This window comes from Saimiri boliviensis, chromosome 12, assembly GCF_048565385.1.
Source record: "Saimiri boliviensis isolate mSaiBol1 chromosome 12, mSaiBol1.pri, whole genome shotgun sequence".
In the NCBI taxonomy this organism is placed as follows: domain Eukaryota; kingdom Metazoa; phylum Chordata; class Mammalia; order Primates; family Cebidae; genus Saimiri; species Saimiri boliviensis.
In genome coordinates, this window is record NC_133460.1 from 33,564,986 (window position 1) to 33,584,407 (window position 19,422).

Genomic DNA, 19,422 nt, shown 5'->3' on the forward strand with positions numbered 1-19,422 from the left:
AATTCTGTAATGAATGTATAGAATTGGGAAATAAAGCCATTGAACAAAGGTAGAATGCTTTGGTGTGCTGGGCTTCAGACAAAGAATAACGCCCTTTGTCTTTCTTTGGTTCCACAATCCAGCAAGGTTGATATTCATTTTTCTCCAGCTAGGCAGTTGCAAACCCATGAACATAATTCTGGTAACAAGACAGGCCATGATAAGCAAAGCCTCGGAGGCATAATTTTGAAAACCAAAGCCAGGATTAAGGCTCTGGCCAGGAAAGGCCTTATCTCATCGCTCCAACCTCTGCAAGTTCTCCTTCCCCCAAGATTAGTTCAAAGTTCCTAAAGGACAGTGTGTGTGTGTGTGTGTGTGTGTGTGTGTGTGTGTGCGCGTGTGTGTGTGTGTGTGTGTGTGTTGTTGAGTATTTTCATTTAGTGCCCAGTGCAAGGCATGTGGAAGGTATTCAGTGAATGCTGGTCAAATGAATCACTGTATGTTTCCCATGATCTTTAGCAAGAAGACAGCACATGGTAGGCACTCAGTACAAATTTCTGGAATACATGAATAAATAGTCAATTCATTTATTTAACAAATCTGTACTGAGTGTCTGCTTTTTACCAGGCACTGTTCTAGATGTTTGTGCTGTGGTAGTGAATGAAACAGACAGAAATCTGTGCTTCACTTAGAAATAAGGAATATAGATACATGTAGATACATGGAAACATGAAATTCTTTGTGTTTTCTGTTGTTGTCATTCTAGTCTTCTGTAAGATTTAAATGAGGGTAGATAGGGATCTTTTTATTGTTACCTTATTAGATTTTTTTAATTCTACGAATAATACGTAAAGACATTCTCCTTGTAAATTTAAAATTTATTTTTAAAATAAACTTTGACCTTCCCCCAGGTGCTTTTCTCGGGGTCACCATGGTTAAAACTGTGCTTGAATGTAAACATGCTTTTCTTCTTTCTTTGTTTTCCCTCCCTCCCTCCGTCTCTTTCTTTCCCTTTTCTTTCTCTCTTTCTTTCTCTCTTCCTCTCTTTCTCTCCTTCTCCTTCTCTTCTTCTTGTCTTCTCTTCTCTCTTCTCTCTTTTCTCTTCTTTTTGAGACGGAGTCTCGCTTTGTCTCACCCAGGCTGGAATGCAGTGGCGTGATCTCTGCTCACTCCAACCTCCACCTCCCGGGTTCAAACGATTCTCCTGCCTTAGCTTCCTGAGTAGGTGGGACTACAGGTGTGTGCCACCACACCAGCTGATTTTTGCATTTTTAGTAGGGATGGTATTTTGCCATGTTGGCCAGGCTGGTCTAGAACTGCTGACCGCAGGTGATCCACCCATCTTGGCCTCCCACAAAGTGCTGGGATTATAGGTGTAATTGGCCCCCCAGGCAGCATGCTTTTCTGAAATACAAACATGATCTTAGTGTGTGCACATTGTTGTGTGGTTTACTTTTTTCTCTTTCATCTGTCTAGAAAATCTTATGTTCGTACATAAAGATTTATATGAGGCTTTTAATAACTACATTGCATTCTGTGGATGGGCATTTCGTAATCGGTTAATCTTGCAAAAACTCCAGGTGGGAGTTAACCTGAACAGTGCTGCAGTGAGCATCCTCAGATGTGCTATTGTGTAGTCAAGTAAGTATTTCTTTAGACTTGAAGTCAAAGTGGCTTCCCTGGGTTTGTAATCTGCGCTGCCATTTGCACTGAGGGAACACTGGCCAGTTGTCTTAGTAGTTCCTTGGGAAGCATCTTTGGAACAAGAAAATGACCAGCGCTCTTCTTCCATGTTGTCTCTTCTTTGTGACTGACAGCCTCCATCCCTGTAATATAAAGCAGTATGTTCCTGCACTGCCTCCATGTCATAGATACTCAGAACATTTCCATTGAGCAGAAACCCTTTTGTTCATAATAAAGTAGGATCTGCTTGTTTTGTTTGGTTTTGTTTTTAAAGAGGCTCAGTTAAATCATGTTCATTTCTGCAGATGGATCATTAGCCTTGAGTGGTTATGTTTAAGTATCTACTCGAGACTCCAAGAAATGCCACTATTTAAAGACAGTTTACCCTACAGTTCAACACAGAGAAACATAAAAGAGGAGTTCTATGTGTGCAAGAAAGTGATGCCTTAGTTGAAATATCACCAGCCTCTGGAATGGGCTGGGGCTGTCTTCGCTCAGATTTTCCAGCAGGCCATGTACGAGCCAGATGTTGAGCAGTAATCTGGGAGCAATCAGCCGAGCCCCCTGGCTCCTGCACTCCTTCACATCCATTATGAACCGTGTGAAAGCATCCAGGCAATCAGTGACAATGCCACCCTTCTGGTGAGGCTGATTAAAAGTGGTTGGAACTAATTTACCTTATATGACTAATTAGGGAACTTGGAACATTGCTTAAAAAGTTGTTTTCTGATTAGGTGTGTGATCGCCCTTCCACCCCTGCTAGCATTTTCCACGTGCGACCTGGCAGCTGTCAACCCTTTATTCCAGGTCTCAGCGACTTAACCCATTTTATGCCTCGGATTCCTTCATGAAGTTGCTGAAGCCGCTGGACCACATCTCAGAATAATGTTTCTAAATACATAAAATAAAGTTCCTAGGATTTTGAAGGAAACCAACTCTATAGAAATATGGTTATCAAAATATTTTTAAAATTGTTAGATATAGTAGTATTCATGCTTCTGTGTTGGTCTGTTATATAACACAATCTAACAGCAGGCTAGTAACTGCCATAGTTTCAAAATGGCAGTGAGTTTAAGGCCAGGCACAGTGGCTCATGCCTGTAATCCCAGCACTTTGGGAGGGTGACACAGGTGGATCACTTGAGGTCAGGAGTTTGAGACCAGCCTGACCGACATGGTGAAACCCAATCTCTAATAAAAATACAAAATTAGCCGGGCATGGTGATGCATGTCTGTAATCCCAGCTACTTAGGAGGCTGAGGCAGGAGAACTGCTTGAATCCAGGAGGCAGAGGTTGCAGTGAGCCGAGGTCACGCCACTGCACTCCAACCTGGGCAACAAGAGCCAGACTTCGTCTCAAAAAAAAAAAAAAAAAATAGCAGCGAGTTTAAACCATACTGTGAATTAATCTGCAACAAGTGTAATGTGATGAGGAAAAAAAATCCCTGTGATTTCTGTTGGTGCAAAATTCAAGGGGGATGTTAATACCTCTGTAATTTCTACTAACTTCATAATAGAAGGAAATGCTAAATATCAGAAGTTAATGAAAAATCTGGTTTTCTTCCCATCCAAGTTCACAGGATGAACCCCAGGTCGCTATCGCCCCAGATTAAGAGCCCACACCCTTGTGCACGTGCACACATACTCTTGTTCTTTGACTTGTTGGAGCTACCTCTTCATAGTCAACATGTAGATATTGTAATTGGCCAAAGTATAAACTAATTGGTGGAAACTTTACCTTTAATTAAAGACCAGAAGCCTTCATTGTAGCTAGGAAAATGTGCATAATTGATTATTCAATGAAAAGAAGTAGCAGGAGCTCAATAATGGGGACTAGTTAACAGTTGCCTTTTGATTAAGTTACAAAAACAGAAAAAGTGGCCAGGTGCAGTGGCTCACACATGTAATCCCAAGACTTTGGGAGGCTGAGGTGGGCGGATCACCTGAGGTTGGGAGTTTGAAACCAGCCTGACTAACATGGAGAAACCCTGTCTGAACTAAAAATAGAAAATTAGCTGGGTGTGGTGGTGCATGCCTGTAATCTCAGCTACTTGGGAGACTGAGGCAGGAGAATTGCTTGAATCCAGGAGGTAGAGTTTGCAGTGAGCTGATATTGCGCCACTGCACTCCAGCCTGGGCAACAAGAGCGAAACTCTGTCTGAGAAACAAACAAACAAAAAACAAACAAAAAGCTTAATATTTCCGTCTGGTTTCCAGTGTTCAAATCAAAAACCAAAAACGGAGAGAGCCTTGCTATGTTTATTTGTTCAGTGGAGCGTTTGAGGAGGCTTAAAATGAACAAAAACACAGTGGAGAAGAAATATAAGTTAGGATCAAAGAAAATAAAAGTTCATATAGGAAGAGAAGACCAGAAGCTGAAACAGATAGTAAGATCTTAGGAATCCTGGTGGTTGATAGAATTCGGTTGACGGTTCAGCCAGAGAGAGTTTATCAAAGAAACAAAACCTTATCCATATGTAAGAGGAATACAGCTCTTCCTGGAAAATCTTATTTTAAAAGAAAATTTTTATGCAACTTTTCTTCTAGGGCACTAAGTAATACAGTGTCCAGTAGGGCAGCTTCTTTTTTCTTTTTCTTTTTTTTTTTTTTTTTGAGACAGAGTCTCAATTTGTCGCCCAGGCTGGATTGCAGTGGTGTGATCTCTGCTCACTGTAACCTTCCTACTGGGTTCAAGCAATTCTCTCGCCTCAGCCCCCTGAGTAACTGGAACTACAAGTGCCCACCCCCACACCCAGCTAATTTTTGTATTTTTAGTAGAGACAGAGTTTCACCATGTTGGCGAGGCTGGTCTCGAACTCCTGACCTCAGACGATCCTGCCACCTAGGCCTCCCAAATGCTGGGATTACAGGTATAAGCCACCGAGCCCCAGTAGGGCAGTTTCTAGGTGTAGGTTTCTTTACCTGGGTATGAGCTCCATGGATTGGCTTCATCCAGCCAGTGGGCCCTGTCAGCTCTGCAAATTCCAGTGTATTTGCACAGATGCTTGAGGTTGTGGGGATGCTCTGGGGACTGCAATGGGGAGAAGGTCCATAGCTTTCATCAGATCCTTCAAGGACCTGGTGATGATTCAGTTTACGTGTCTGCCTGGCTGGGCTAAGAGGTACCCGGATAGCTGGGAAAACATGATTTTTGGGTGTGTCCATGAGGGTGTTTCCAAAAGAGATTAGTTTTTGAATCAGTAGACTGAGTGAAGATCTGCCTTCACTATTGTGGGCAGGCATCATCCAATGCATCGAGGGTTTGAATAGAAGAAAAAGATGGAGGAAGGGTGACTTTGCCTCCTGTTTGAGCTGAGACATCTACCTTTTCCTGCCCTCAAACATTGGCACTCCTGATTCTCAGGCCTTTAGATTCAAACCAGCACTCGCACCATCAGTTCCTCTGATTCTCAGGCCTTTGGATTTAGATTGAATGAAACCCCTAGCTTACACATGGCAGATGGTGTGATGTCTTGGCTCCTGTGATGGTGTGAACCATTTCCCCTACTAAGCCTCCTCATATATCTGTGTATCTACTGTTGGTTCCCTGGAGCACGTGACTGATACAGGCTCCGTGACTCAAAAAGATGAGGACCTCTAAGCAACCATGGAGCCAAAATGATTTGGGATCTGAATGCTCCTGTGTTCTGCTCCCGCCTGGGGATGCTGTCCCTCGTAGCAGTCCATGATTATAGAGGCTGTTAGGCAAATCACTTATGGCAGTCTGATCAGAGACACCAGAACAGCCCTCTGAGCAGGACAGTACTGGAGCCTGCCTCCACCCTCTGTGCTTCCTTGGGGGTTTTGTTTTTGTTTTAGTTTGAGATGAAGTCTCGTTGTGTCCCCAGGCGAGAGTGCAGTGGCATGATCTCAGCTCACTGCAACCTCTGCCTCCCTGGTTCAAGAGCTTCTCCTTCCTCAACTCCCAAGTAGCTGGGATTACAAGCACCTGCCACCACACCTGATATGGTTTGGCTTTGTGTCATCACGCAAATCTCATCTTGAATTGTACTTCCATAATTCCCATATGTGGTGGGAGGGACTGGGTGGGAGATAATTGAATCATGGGGCGGTTTCCCCCATACTGTTCTTGTGGTAGTGAATAAGTCTCATGAGATCTGATAGTTTTATCAGGGATTTCTGCTTTTGCGTCTTATCATTTTTCTGTTTCCACCGCCATATAAGAAATACCTTCTGCCTCCTGCCATGATTCGAGGCCTCCCAGCCATGTCCTGTAAGTCCAATTAAACCCCTTTTCCTTCCCAGTCTTGGGTATGTCTTTATCAGCAGCATGAAAATGGACTAATACAACACCCAGCTATTTTTTTTTTTTTTTTTTTTTTTTTTTTTGGTAGAGATGGGGTTTCACCATGTTGGCCAGGCTGGTCTTGAACTCCTGACCTAAGATGATCCACCTGCCTCGGCCTCCCATTGGAGTTTTCTGGAGCTAGTGAATGCCTTTTGCAGAAGTTTGCGGGATCCCCTGGCAAACCAACGTGCTGTAGACAAAGCGAGCATCTTTCTAGCTTGTGCTTAGCTGACTGGAATATTTACATCTTCTCTTTCATTGTTGTTTTTGCTCTAAACACTCATTTCCTGGAGTTAGAACATTTTGCCTCCTTGATGGGCCTATTTTCTGCCACTAAATGAAGCACTAAAAAGGAGCGTGATCCCAAAGGGGTTCAATTATCAGGTAATTGGTCAAGTGATCAGAATGTGGAATGAAAAAAAATAATGAGAGGTTAGAAAATGGAGCATTTGAATGCCAGAATGGCTGAGGACACATATTTCGCAAACCCAGAATTTAGAAAGTCACCTGCATGTTTCAAATTCTGTGTGGTTTTTCCCCAGTTCCTAAGTAGTGTATTGGAAAGCCATGGTAGGTTCTATTCAATATATATTACTTGGTTTGTATGAAAAATTTACTGTTCCCTTCTTTATATATTATTTGAGTGAACTACCACTGTCATCATCCATAAATATTCTTGTGAAGAAATTTTATATTGATCTGCAAGGTAGCACCTTAGGAAATTTTACTTGGATAATATACCTTTCTTAATTTTTTTTTCTAAAGCACATAAAAGCATATTTTATATCATACTAAAGCTGCCTATTATGTCAGACAGTTAAATCTCTTTTATTAATTGTATCCTAAGCAGGTTAACAGTACAGAGTCAACAGTGAGTTGCTGTAAGTATCTAGCAGCCAATATAATCAGCTGTAGCTGTTAGATGTAAAATTAAATGAATCTTGTCTAGTAACATGTATAATTTAAAAACTGGTAGAGCCTGATGAAGCTTCATCTGTTAGCAGTGTGGTGCTGGATCACTACTTGAGTAACGTTTATGCCTGCAAAGTTTTAAATCAATGAATTTACATACCTCCGTTAATTAGGAAGAGATAATGAACAGCTTTAGAGATGGAAGGGATTATGACTCCGTAAATTCTCTGGGACTAGGTGAAAGTAAATGTGTTTAATCAAAGGAATAAATCACTTAGTTGAGTTCCACTCCAGACTTCTTAGGTCACTGTGTTCCCAAGGCTAGCGGGAACGCTGTTCGTGTGACAGACGTGGTTTACAGCGTGGCACTCTTCTGTTCCACCAGTCACTGCTCGTGACCTTGAGGCTGACAGTTGAGGTCAAGTTGTTGGACTTAATTCCTTTGCTCATTTGTTTCTCTGATGGAAACAGAGGGCATCTGCCTATGTGCCTGTCCCTACTTAGTAAGAAACAAATACAGTGTCTATCCTCAGGAAACTTAGAGGCTAGTCAGGGGCAAAGTCATGAAGCATCTGGAGTTACAAACAAAATGGTGGCTCTGAGCATGTGATACCCAAGAGAGTGGAGGTGGTTGAGTTAGAGAAGGCTTCCTTGAAACTAGAGTAGGGCTGGGTGGCCCCCACCAGGCTCATGGTTTATTAAAAAATCAAATCAGGCCAGGCGCGGTGCCTCACATTTGTAATCTCAGCACTTTGGGAGTCCGAGATGGGAGGATCACTTGAGATCAGGAGTTCGAAACCAGCCCTAGCAATATGACAAAACCCCAACTCTACAAAAAATACCCAAATTGGTCCAGATGTTGTGGTTCATTCCTATAATCCCAGCACTTTGGGAGGCCAAGGCAGGCAGATTGCTTGAGCTCAGGAGTTCGAGACCAGTCTGGCCAGCATGGTGAAACCCCTCTCTACAAAAAAATACAAGAATTAACTGGGCATGGTGGCATGCACCTGTAGTCATAGCTACTTGGGAGGCTGAGGCACAAGAATCACTTGAACTTGGGAGGTGGAGGTTGCAGTAAGCTGAGATCTTGCCACTGCACTCCATCCTGGGTGACAGAGCAAGACCCTGTCTCAAAAAGAAAAAAAGAATTCAAATCAAACAATATCAAAAGATATCCAGAAAAAAACCTTAACGTTCCTGCCACTGTTGACCTGCTTCTCACAGGAAGCTGCAGTTAATGCTTTTTCATGAAAAATTATAGAAAATTGTCAAGTGTGGGTACACTTACATATGTAGCATTTTGTAAAAAAAAAAAAAGGCTAGGCATGATGGCTCACGCCTGTATTCCCAACACTTTGGAAGGCCAAGGCGGGCGGATCATGAGGTCAGGAGTTCCATTCCAGCCTGACCAACATGGTGAAACTCCAACTCTACTAAAAATTCAAAAATTAGCTGAGTGTGGTTGTGCGTGCCTGTGATACCAGCTACTCAGGAGGCTGAGGCTGGAGAATCACTTGAACCAGGAGGCAGAGGTGAGCTGAGATTGTGCCACTGTTTTCCAGCCTGGGCAACAGGAAGACTCCGTATCAAAAAAGAAAAAAAAATTGCAAATGGGAGCAAAAAAGGCACAATGTTTAAATACCTTGTTGTCCTGGTCTTTCCACAGCAGTATATGCAGAAATGTTTCACTTTCTTCAATGGACAAAATACCAGCTTGTATTAGGTTGGTAATACAAGCAACCTAATACAACCTTAGTAATAAAAGTAATTGCAGTTTTGCCATTACTTGCAATGGCAGAAATTGCAGTTACTTTAGCACCAATTAAATATTTGAGGTTCAGACTGTGCCCAGAGTCCTGCCAGAACCCAGCAGTGCAGGGCCCCTCCTGGAGTCTGTACATTTGTATATATGGGCCACAGTTGAGAACTGGCCTGTGAGGTTGGATGGCTTAAATTCAAATCCTGGCTCTATTATTTCCTGGCCATATAGCTTTGGGCATGTTATCTCATCTCTATGTAGCTGAATTTCCTTATCTGTAAAATGCAGACAATAATGGTACCCGCTTCATAGGTTTCTCCTAAGACTTAAATCTGTAAAAGTGCTTAGAATATTGGCTGGCATTTAATACAGCCCAATAACTATGATTACTTCTGTTTGTTTTTAATAATGACTCTATTGAGGTAAGATTCCATACCATGCCACTCATCCATTTCCATTTGTTGGTCTTTTGTGTATTTGCTGAGTTGTATGATGATCACCAAAATCATTATTAAAACATTTTTATCAAGGCAAGGCGTGGTGGATCATGCCTCTAATCCCAGCACTTTGGGAGGCCGAGGCAGGAGGATAGCCTGAACCCAGACCACCCTGGGCAACTTAGCGAGAACTCATTTCTTTTATTTTGTTTTGAGATGGAGTTTCACTCTTGTTGCCCAGGCTGCAGTGCAGTGGTGCCATCTTGGCTCACTGCAGCCTCCGCCTCCGCCTCCCAGGTTCAAACAATTCTCCTGTCTCAACCTCCCAAGTAGCTGGAATTACAGGCACCTGCCACCACACCCAACCAATTTTTGTATTTTTATAGTAGAGACAGGGTTTCACTATGTTGGCCAGAGTGGTCTCAAACTCCCAGCCTCAAGTGATCCACCCACCTCGGCCTTCCAAAGTGCTGGGATTACAGGCGTCATCCACTGCGCCTAGCGCAAGACCTCGTTTCTACAAAAAAAAAAAAAAATTTATTAGCTGTGTGTGGTGGTATGCGCCTGTAGTCCCAGCCACTTGGGAGGCTGAGGCAGGAGGATTGCCTGAGCCCAGGAGGTGGAGGTTGCACTTAGCTGACGCTGTGCCATTGCACTCCAGCCTGGGGGACAGAGTGGGACCCTGTCTCAAAACCAAACAAAACATTATTATGAACCTGGAAAGAAACTCCATCCCTGTTAGCTGTCATTCTCTATTTCCCTTCACTCCCACTCCAGCTTTAGGCAGCCGCTAATCCACTGTCTGTGTAGATTTGCCGATTCTGGATATTTCATATAAGTGGAACCATACAGCATGCAGTCCCTTGAGATTGACTTCTTTCACTAACCATGATGTTTACAGGGTTCATCAGGTTGTAGCTATTGTTGAGTAATATTCTACCGTATGGATGTACCACATTTTATCTACTACCACTACTTTTTGTTATACTATGAGATAAATTCTTAGAAGTAGATTGTTGATTAATTTGAATCACTTTATTCAAATGATAACATTAAGGAAAATGAAATTTAGACCCTAACCCTGACATATGGCATAACTAATACAATTTCATATCTGTACCTCTGTTACTAAGTAATATCCCTGGTGGTCCCAGAAATCGAATTCACCATCTCCTTGGTGTTACCTTCTTCCCTTGACAAAGAATTAAAAATAAACGAGAGAGCATTTTTAATATGGAAATTTCAGTCCCAGGGAACTAAACAAAAGAGAGAGATCCAGTTCCTGCCTTTGGGCAGACCCCAGGCTGTCCCCTCAAATAGCTGAGGATCTGTTTATTTTAAGACTGTAACTCTTCTTTCCATTGTTCCCATTTTTAAAAAAAGAAATTTACCTTTCCAATGATGCTGATGTTGATCACGTCCTTTTTTTTTTCTTGGAGACAGAGTCTTGCTCTGTTGCCCAGGCTGGAGTATAGCGGTATGATCTCCACCAGGTTCAAGTGATTCTCATGCCTCCAGATTAGCTGGGGTTATAGGCAACCACCGCCATGCCTGGCTTATTTTTGTATTTTTAGTAGAGATGAGGTTTTGCCATGTTGACCAAGCTGGTCTCAAACTCCTGACCTCAAGTGATTCGCCTGCCTCAGCCTCCCGAAGTGCTGGGATTATACCGTGAGTCACTCTGCCCAGCCCACATTTTAAATCAAGAATATTTTGTCTGAAAATTAAGCCCAAATTTTTTGAAAATAGGAAGCGATTTTAGGAAGTGTAGTTTCATTGCTGGCATCCATAGCTTTCATTTATTTCTAGTTAACTAGTCCCTTCACAGCACACTATTTTCCCTGATTGATTTCTTATCATTGGATAAACCTAAGCGGCCACTAGAAATTAGGAAGAGCTTGTTACTAATGTAAATAATACTAATAATAGTGTAGAGACTCAAGGATTGCTCTTTCATTATGAAATAATTGTATCTTTACCTCTTTTCGTAGATGAGCAAACTGTCAGGTCAAACAGTTTGCCTGGTACTACCCAGCTGATAGATAGTGACCCTGTGGTTCTAGCATGTCTCAGAAACTCAGAAATTGGCCTCTTTTTTTTTTTTTCAGATAGTCTGGCTCTGTCGCCCAGGCTGGAGTGCAGTGGCACGATCTCAGCTCAGTGCAACCTCTGCCTCCAGGGTTCAAGCAATTCTCCTGCCTCAGCCTCCCAGGTAGCTGGGATTACAGGCGCCTTCCACCACACAGCTTGGCCATTTTTCTACCCCTATTTGCCGACTCATAGCCATCCTAGCGGGAACTCTTATTTGCTGTCTTCTGATGGGGTAAGGCTACATGAAAATTCAGGAAACAGCTACTGAAGGAGAAAACAGGTGCTCCTTACTGGAATTTCATGACAGCCAGCCCAAGATGCCCTTTGCATCTGTATCTACCTGGTATAAAATGAACTGTCTGTATGTCTCCATCAGGGCAAAGCCACGTGTCTGCAAATGGAAGCAGGCGATATGCCTAGTTACAGTCCAGGCCATCCTGCCAGCCTTGGGCCACATCAGTATTATCAGGTTTAGCTTAATAGGATGATGCTGGCCTGGGAATTGCTTCTCTTTGTTTAATAGGCTAGGGCAGCAGTACTCAAAGATGTCACATTTTAAAACTTTACTTATCAGTAAATTAAAAACTCTCCCCAGAGTCCCTGATCTAGTCCCTGATCTAAACACTTGGCACACAACGCAGGAGATTTTAAGCACTTCTGAACAGGAGACAGTTTTGTCAGTTTCAGTACTCGGGACTGCTGACAACAAACGCCAGCAACAGCAGGCCCACACTGGCATATGACCATATCGGTACGGTAAGGCCCTCAGCACACCCTGGAAACACCAGACCCCCAGCATAGTATGTGACCATAGTACAGCAGTCCCCAGATTCTAGTAAACATCAGGGTGACCATCTTGTTTGGAACCTCAGCATCACCATCTTAAACTCTGTACTTTCTGAGACATGTTAAATTGTTTACACTGGTGAAGGGCAAATTTAGCAATCAGTTATCATGGTCCTTTGTTATCCATGGGGGATTGGTTCCAGGACCCTCCCAAGGATACCAAGATCCACCAATCCTTAGGTCCCTGATATAAAATAGTGTGGTATTTGTATATAACCTATGCACACCTTCCTGTATACTTTAAATCACCTCCAGATTACTTATACCCAATACTTTGCTGCATATCACCTCATTCTCATGGATTCAGCATCATACTCAGCACAGGGCAAGTTCAAGTTTTGCTTTTTGAAACATCATGGAATTTTTTTTCTGAATATTTTTGATCAACAGTTGAGCCATGGATGTGGAATCCACCGCTACTGTCGGAAGGGTGACTTCATTTAGAAAAGACCGAACAAGGAGCTTTCAGTGGGTGGACATTTGTCCTTTCTGACCTCCCAGTACTTTTGTATTCCCTTCTGACTTTTGGAGAGTTTCCCTGGTATCAGTCCGTTTTCACACTGATATAAAGATAGTACCTGAGATGGGTTTAATTGACTCACAGTTCCACATGGCCGGGAGGCCTCAGGAAACTTACAGTCATGGCAGAAGGCAAAGGAGAAGCCGGGAACTTCTTCACAAGGTGGCCAGAGAGAGAGAGTGCACAAGGGCCAACTGCCCAACACTTTTAAACCATCAGATCATGTGAGAACACACTCACTGTCATGAAAACAGTATGGGGTAACTGCGCCCCCCACCTCCATGATCCAATCATTTCCCACCAGGTCCCTCCCTTGACACACAGGGATTAAAATTTGAGATGAGATTTGGGTGAGGACACAGAGACAAACCACATCACCCCCGAATGTGTCCACCTGCTTTCTGGTGTAAACCACCTGCATGATGGAAGCTAGATGACCTGATGGCCTCTCTACTTTCTTTCCAGTTAGGACTCAGGCATGTATCCCACACCTGAGTACTCAGACTCGCCTGAACCAGATTTTGAGCCTTTAGTGGGTGACACAAGGAGAAGGCAGGATCCATGCTGGTGAGGAAAGCGGCAGCAGAGGCGGGGGTCCCAGCATTATTAGCATCCAGCCCCTGCCATCAGTGGGGCTCTGTGGCCAGGCTTGTGTTTCTCCCTGGGAGCAGTTTTGCATCTGATTTGGGGACTGCTTCTGCTTTAAACCTGGTTCTCTAGCTTTCTTTCTTTTTTTAAAGACAGAGTCTTACCCTGTTGCCCAGGCTAGAGTGCAATGGTACGATCATACCTCACTGCAGCCTCTACTTTCTGGGCTCAAGTGATCTTCCCACCCTAGCCTCCCGAACACCTGGGACTGCAGACACATGCCACCATGTCCAGCTAAGTTTCAAATTTTGTGTAGAGATGGGGTCTTGCTCTCTTGCCCAGACTGGTCTCAAATTCCTAGGCTCAAGCGATCCTCCTGCCACTGCCTCCCAGAATGCTGTAATTACAGGCATGAGCCACCACACCCAGCCTCCATTTTTGTTGTTGCTGTTATCACTGCCATCATCATCATCACCATCATCATCATCATCATCATCATCATCATCATCATCATCATCGTATCTTCTTTTTAGATTCAGGTGCAGTTCCTGTGTTCTTCCTGAACGCTTCTCCAGAAGTACCAGTTTTTGGCAATTCTTTCTGCCTGTGAACTATATGATCAGTCTACTTCATTAACACGGTGGCTTGGTTGGGCTTTCGTCTCTTACCGTTTATCTCAGGCACATGGTCTACTGGTGAAGAGTCTGGGTTTCAGAGTCAGAAAGTTAAGACTGCATGGAAAGTAGTACCTTTGTCAGTGGGCTGGTGGGAGGCTGGACTGAAGCCATGAGTGGGAACAATGCCTGGCATGTGATAGGCTCTCAGTAATTGTCATCGCCATGAGTAACGGCGTTTCTTGTATTCCCTTCCAGCTTGTGGGCTTCTTGGAGAGTTTCTCTGCCATTTATCTGATTGTATCCCAATTATCTGCCTCAGTGCCTGATGACACATCATAGACACTCAAAACATACAGGCTTTTTGGAGATTGCGTTTAAAACTCAATGTCATTTAGGAGCTATTTGACCACCAGCAAGTTCCTGGACCTCAGCTTCCTTATCTGTACAGCAGGGGTGATGATATCTGTATTCCTGGGTTGCTTGGAGGATTAAACAAGATTATAAATTGCAGGGCCTGTGAGGGACACTGGGGGTGGCAGTAATGGAGTGATGTCACGGCTGTTTTCCTTTATCCTCACTTGACAGTGTTCAACCGCATAGCACTGTGTCCCTTTTCCTGCAGGAAGTGAAAGTATGGAGGGGATAGCAAGGGGCTTTGTTTTCTCTTTCTTTGACTCCCTCCCCAGCTCTTACTCAGAATATTCCGAAAGCTTGCATGGGGAAGCAGCAACAGCCAAGACTGCCCTATGACAAAAAGCAGATATTTAATTGCATGATTTGCCTCAATAACGTGCTCTTCTTCTGCCTTGTGTTGCCATATGTTCTCCTCTGTTTTAGAGCAGCTGTAGCTATCTCTCAGATTTATTTGGAAAACAGGGTCTTTCCACCCAAATGCTCTGACACCCCACTGTCTCCTGTAGATAATTACACAGTGTTTTAATCTGGCAACATGTGTCAGTGTGCTAGAAGGTCTTGTCATCCTTTATTGAAAGGTTGCCATTAGAAGCCAGGTGTGGTTGCTGTTGTCATTGCTTTCATCATCATCATCATCATCATTACACCTGTAGTCTCAGCACTTTGGGAGACCGAGGTGGGCAGATCACTAAGGTCAGGGGTTCAAGGCCAGCCTTCCCAACATGGGCAAAACTCCCGCCTCTACTAAAAATACAAAAACTTCGTTGTATATGGTGGTGGGTGCCTGTAACCCCAGCTACTCAATAGGCTGAGGCAGAAGAATTGCTTGAACCCGGGAGGTGGAGGTTGCAATGAGCTGTTATCACATCACTGCACTCCAGCCTGTGTGACAAGAGTTATACTCCGTCTCAAAAAAAAAAAAAAAAAAGGTTACCATTAGGACTGGTTTGGTAGATCGTCTGAAAGGCGTGACGCCCATTGTGGATGTAAAGCGTTATTCACTAATAATACCTCGGCTGCTAAGGCCTCCAGCGCGCCACCTAGGAAGAATTTGTGCAGGCACATGCTCTCTTACATAACTTAGCAGTTTTCCCTTTGCAGTTTCCCCAGTGTGAATACAAGAGGTACAAACAGGATCTATGTGGAATATCTATGCCCAGGATCTAAGGCTCTATGTGTAAAATACAAAGCATTCCAAGGGAAGCCAGTAGAGACATTCAATTTTATGGGTTTTATTTTCCCCATGTAAGTCAGATCCCCCTGTGCAGTTCTGGTAGACTGACTGCATTGTATTGGGCCCTCGAAATGTGTAGTCATGCTTGCAGTTATGCTTTGGAATCTGTCTTCTTCCAAATTATGGTGACCACTCAGCCTGGTCTGCCCAGGACTATTCTGGTTTTAGCACCAAAGTGTCCCACATGCTGGGAAAACCCTCAGCCCGGACTAACTTAGTTGGTCACCCTCGAGGTGCTATATTAGGGTCCTGCCTTACCCTGATTCTAGTTTGTGAAGATAGACATTTTTTTCAGGCAGTTGAATCTAAAAATTTTAGAAGTAAAATGGAAAATTGTTGACATACATTTAATGTGAATATTTAACATTCTCTAGGGGAAAAAAAAGCTTTTGGGAGAGCACCATAGTTGTCTACAACTTTGATCTCAAGGGTCAAAATGCTATCCTGAACTTCCCTAGGGACGCTTAATTGGTTTGTTTTGTCTGGTTTATTACTTTGCTAATGGGCTTTCCTGGCATGTGTCAAGGACATCACTGTCGGTTTTTATGTTTTTCGGGTTTTAAAAAAATTTTTGAGACAGGGTCTTGCTCTGTTGCCCAGGCTAGGGTACAGTGGTAGAATCTCAGCTCACTGCAACCTCCACCTCCTGGGTTCAAGTGTTTCTTGTGCCTCAGCCTCCCAAGTAGCTGGGATTACAGGTGTGCCCTACAATGCCTGTGCTATCACACCCAGCTAATTATTTTGTACTTTTAGTAGAGATGGGGTTTTGCCATGTTGGCCAGGCAGGTCTCGAACTCCTGACCTCAAGTGATCCTCCCGCCTCAGCCTCCAAGAGTGCTGGAATTACAGACGTGAGCCACCGTGCCTGGCTCACTGTTCTTAAATGCATCTCTGCTGCCACCTCCCCAGAGCAGTTTACGTGGAACTGCCCACGTGAGATGCAGTGTTGTTGCAGATCACTCTCATAATTTGCAGCATTTTGCGCTTGTGAATTTCAGTTTGGGATTCCTATTTAAGACCATAAGTATCTACATCCACAGCTTCTCAGTATGGACAGCGTGTCCTTCCCAAATTGCTAGTCCTGTGGACATATCATTGTATGCGTTTCAGCTGATACAGAGCTGAACCAACTTCCAGTTCTTTGAGGCATGTTGCAGAGCGCTCCCACCACGCCCCTGCCATGCACATTTCATATATGCCACATAATGTGGATTTTATATTACCCTGTCCCAAACATATCTTCTAAATTTGCTGAATGTGTCTAGCTGTTTTCGTATGATGAAGCAAATTAGTGAATTAATTTTATTCTGTGGGTATTAGCCTTCTGGAGGGTAATGCCCTAATATCCTAACAAGTAGACACATAAAGATATGTATTGAGGCAGAATGTGGTGGCCCATGCCTGTAATCCTAGCAAGCAGAGAGCCTGAGGTGGGAGGATTGCTTGTGGCCAGGTGTTCATACACCAGCCTGAGCCATATAGGGAGACCTCATCTCTACAAAAAATGCAAAAATTAGCCAGGAGTTGTGGTGTACACCTATAGTTCCAACTACTCAGGAGGCTGAGTTGGGAGGATCACTTGAGCCTGGGAGGTTGAGGCTGCGTGAGCTATGATCATGGCACTGAACTGCAGCCTGGGTAACAGAGCGAGACCTTGTCTCAAAAAAAAAAAAAAAAAAAGAGAGAGAGATAAAGATGAATGTTGAAATGCTTGTGAAAAGGTCACCCTAAGAGAATGTCAGTGATTAATACATGAGCATCACTGGCATAGTCGTCATAAAAATGATGCAGTTCCAAGGCCAGAAGAGACCCATTAGAGACCATTTGACGTCGTTTTTGCAGCTTTATGTCCAGGAGGAAACTGCTCACCTTAGTCTTGAATATGCCACACTTGCCTGCAGCTTCCTGGGAGCAGATGTTTTACAGTGAATCTGACTTACCTTTTTCTGCTACACATTTTTTTTTCTTATTTTTGGAGACAGAATCTCTGTGTCGTCCAGGCAGGAGTGCAGTAGTGCGGTCACAGCTCACTGCAGCTTTTAACTCTTGGGCTTAAGCCATCCTCCCACCTCAGCCTCCTGAATTTTTTTTTTTTTTTTTTTTTTTTTTTTTTTTTTTTTTGTAGAGATGGAGCTCACTATGTTGCCCAGGCTGGCCTCGAACTCCTGGCTTCAAATGATCCTTCTACCTTGGCCTCCCAAAGTGCTGAGATTACAGTTGTGAGCCACAGCACCTGTCTGTGCTACAGTTTAACATTTTCTTCATTTGGGTCTATTGTGAGGCCAAAGAAAAGCTGGTATTCTCTCTTTTGGCCTCTGGCTGTCAGCTGTGGAGAAGTTCCTGCGAAATTGGATTTGTATAAATACAATATGCAGGGAGACCTTAGAGGGACTCTGTAGTGGATGCATTTGTAAGGTGAAGAATCTGGTTATAATGTGCGCATGTCCCTTTAATTTGTTAAATCAGATTTGTAGACACCGGGTTTAGAAATTGGGCCCCCTTTCCCTCAGTGTATTGAATGTGAGTGCTTTTAGTGTGGGGGACCCTTCTCACAGGGGGTGGGGGAATAAGAGAGGCCCCCCTGTGTGTGTTTACCACAACAGATCTGTGGCTAACAAGCAGTTACTGGTGAAATAAAGTTGCCTTGAACTAAGGGCTTCATCTGGTTTTTGGTTTGGCTTGAAAACACTCTGTCAAAATGATCTAGAGATGGAGCCAGTTTTAAAATCAATATTATTTCATCTGTCATCAAACAGAGCCTCTAAAACCTCAAGTGAGTGGGTTCAAAAGCCACGTTATACCCGAGTGTGCCCCTTCCATTACTGAGATGCAGTTTATGAACTAAATGTCTCTCTGTTTTCTTGCACCTGAAAAAGCAATGGTGTACAAAGAAATAAAAAAGTCTGCATGCAGAGCCTCAGAGGGCTGTCAGCTGGAAAGGAGGGCCAGCAAGATCCCCATGAGACTGATTTTCTCATAATGAAATGACCAGGATCACCCTTTCAAGCAACCAGAGCTGTCATTCATTACCCAGCCTGTCATTCTTACCCATTTTCTCCCCAAGCCACACTGGAGGGCCAGCTTCATTTCCTCTTTTCCTGGATCAGTCACCAAATAGGATTGGATATCCTCAGAAGGCTACACTCTATGAAAGGGAGACATTGAAAGAACATGGGGGGGGGCTCCCTGTGGAAAATAGGTTGTGTGTTCATCTTAGGGGCAGAAGGGCATGTGGACATGTGGATTCTGGGGAAGGGGGAGTTTATGAATTTATGAGGTGGCTGGGGTTGTTGAGACTTGGGAAGATTGAGAATCCAGGGGCAGAAAGGGCAGTCAGACCCAGGGGAGAAGGGGAGAGCCTAGGCACAGGGATCAGTGACTAGGAAAGGCGGCGATCAGTGACTTTTGCCATTGCTTGGACCACGTGGCCTTCTGTTCTCTGCTGCTGCTGCTTTTTTTTTTTTTTTTTTTTTAGTTTTCTTTTAATACGATTCAGTCTCCGTAGAGACTGCCAAAAATTGCCAATGCTGACTATATTTCAAGTCGTCATGGCGGGGTACTGGGAAAAGTTTTCAATTAGCAATAATCGCGCCTTGGATAAACCTCATTGGCTACAATACTGCCACTGCACAAAGTTGCTGCTGCTTTTTTTTATTGTTGTTATTCCTTTGCCAAAGATCAGCTTTCTTGGTTTTGGTGCACACACGGGACTACCCCTGCCATGCCTTCGTAGGATTTCACAGCTCAGCTCTTTAGTGAGTTACACTGACATCAAAATATCAACAGTTTCAGCTTCACCCAAAGAGTAAAGGTGAATGGCTCAGCCGGGGACAGACGTCTCCTGAGGCCAGGATGACATTGCTGAACAGCATCATTGGGGGTTAGGATGTCAGCATACAAATTTGGGAGTGGCACAAACATTCAGTCCATAGCAGCATGTAAAGAAATCCAGTAACTTTTCAAAGAAATATTTTTTCACAATGAATAGAATAATAGGATAGTAAAAAAGATTTAGATCATAAATTCACACTATA

The 19,422-nt window shown here is 43.7% G+C and overlaps 1 protein-coding gene and 1 non-coding gene across 3 annotated transcripts in view; one reads left to right on the forward strand and one right to left on the reverse strand.

Moving 5' to 3' along the window:
* The window catches only part of CPPED1 (calcineurin like phosphoesterase domain containing 1), a 145,866-nt gene that overhangs the window by 34,544 nt on the left and 91,900 nt on the right, over positions 1–19,422 (forward strand). The gene's annotated exons all lie outside the window — the stretch shown is intronic.
* On the reverse strand, positions 18,885–19,025 carry LOC120367511 (U4 spliceosomal RNA). Its single transcript, XR_005581881.1, has one exon. It is a non-coding gene; the product is annotated as a U4 spliceosomal RNA (small nuclear RNA).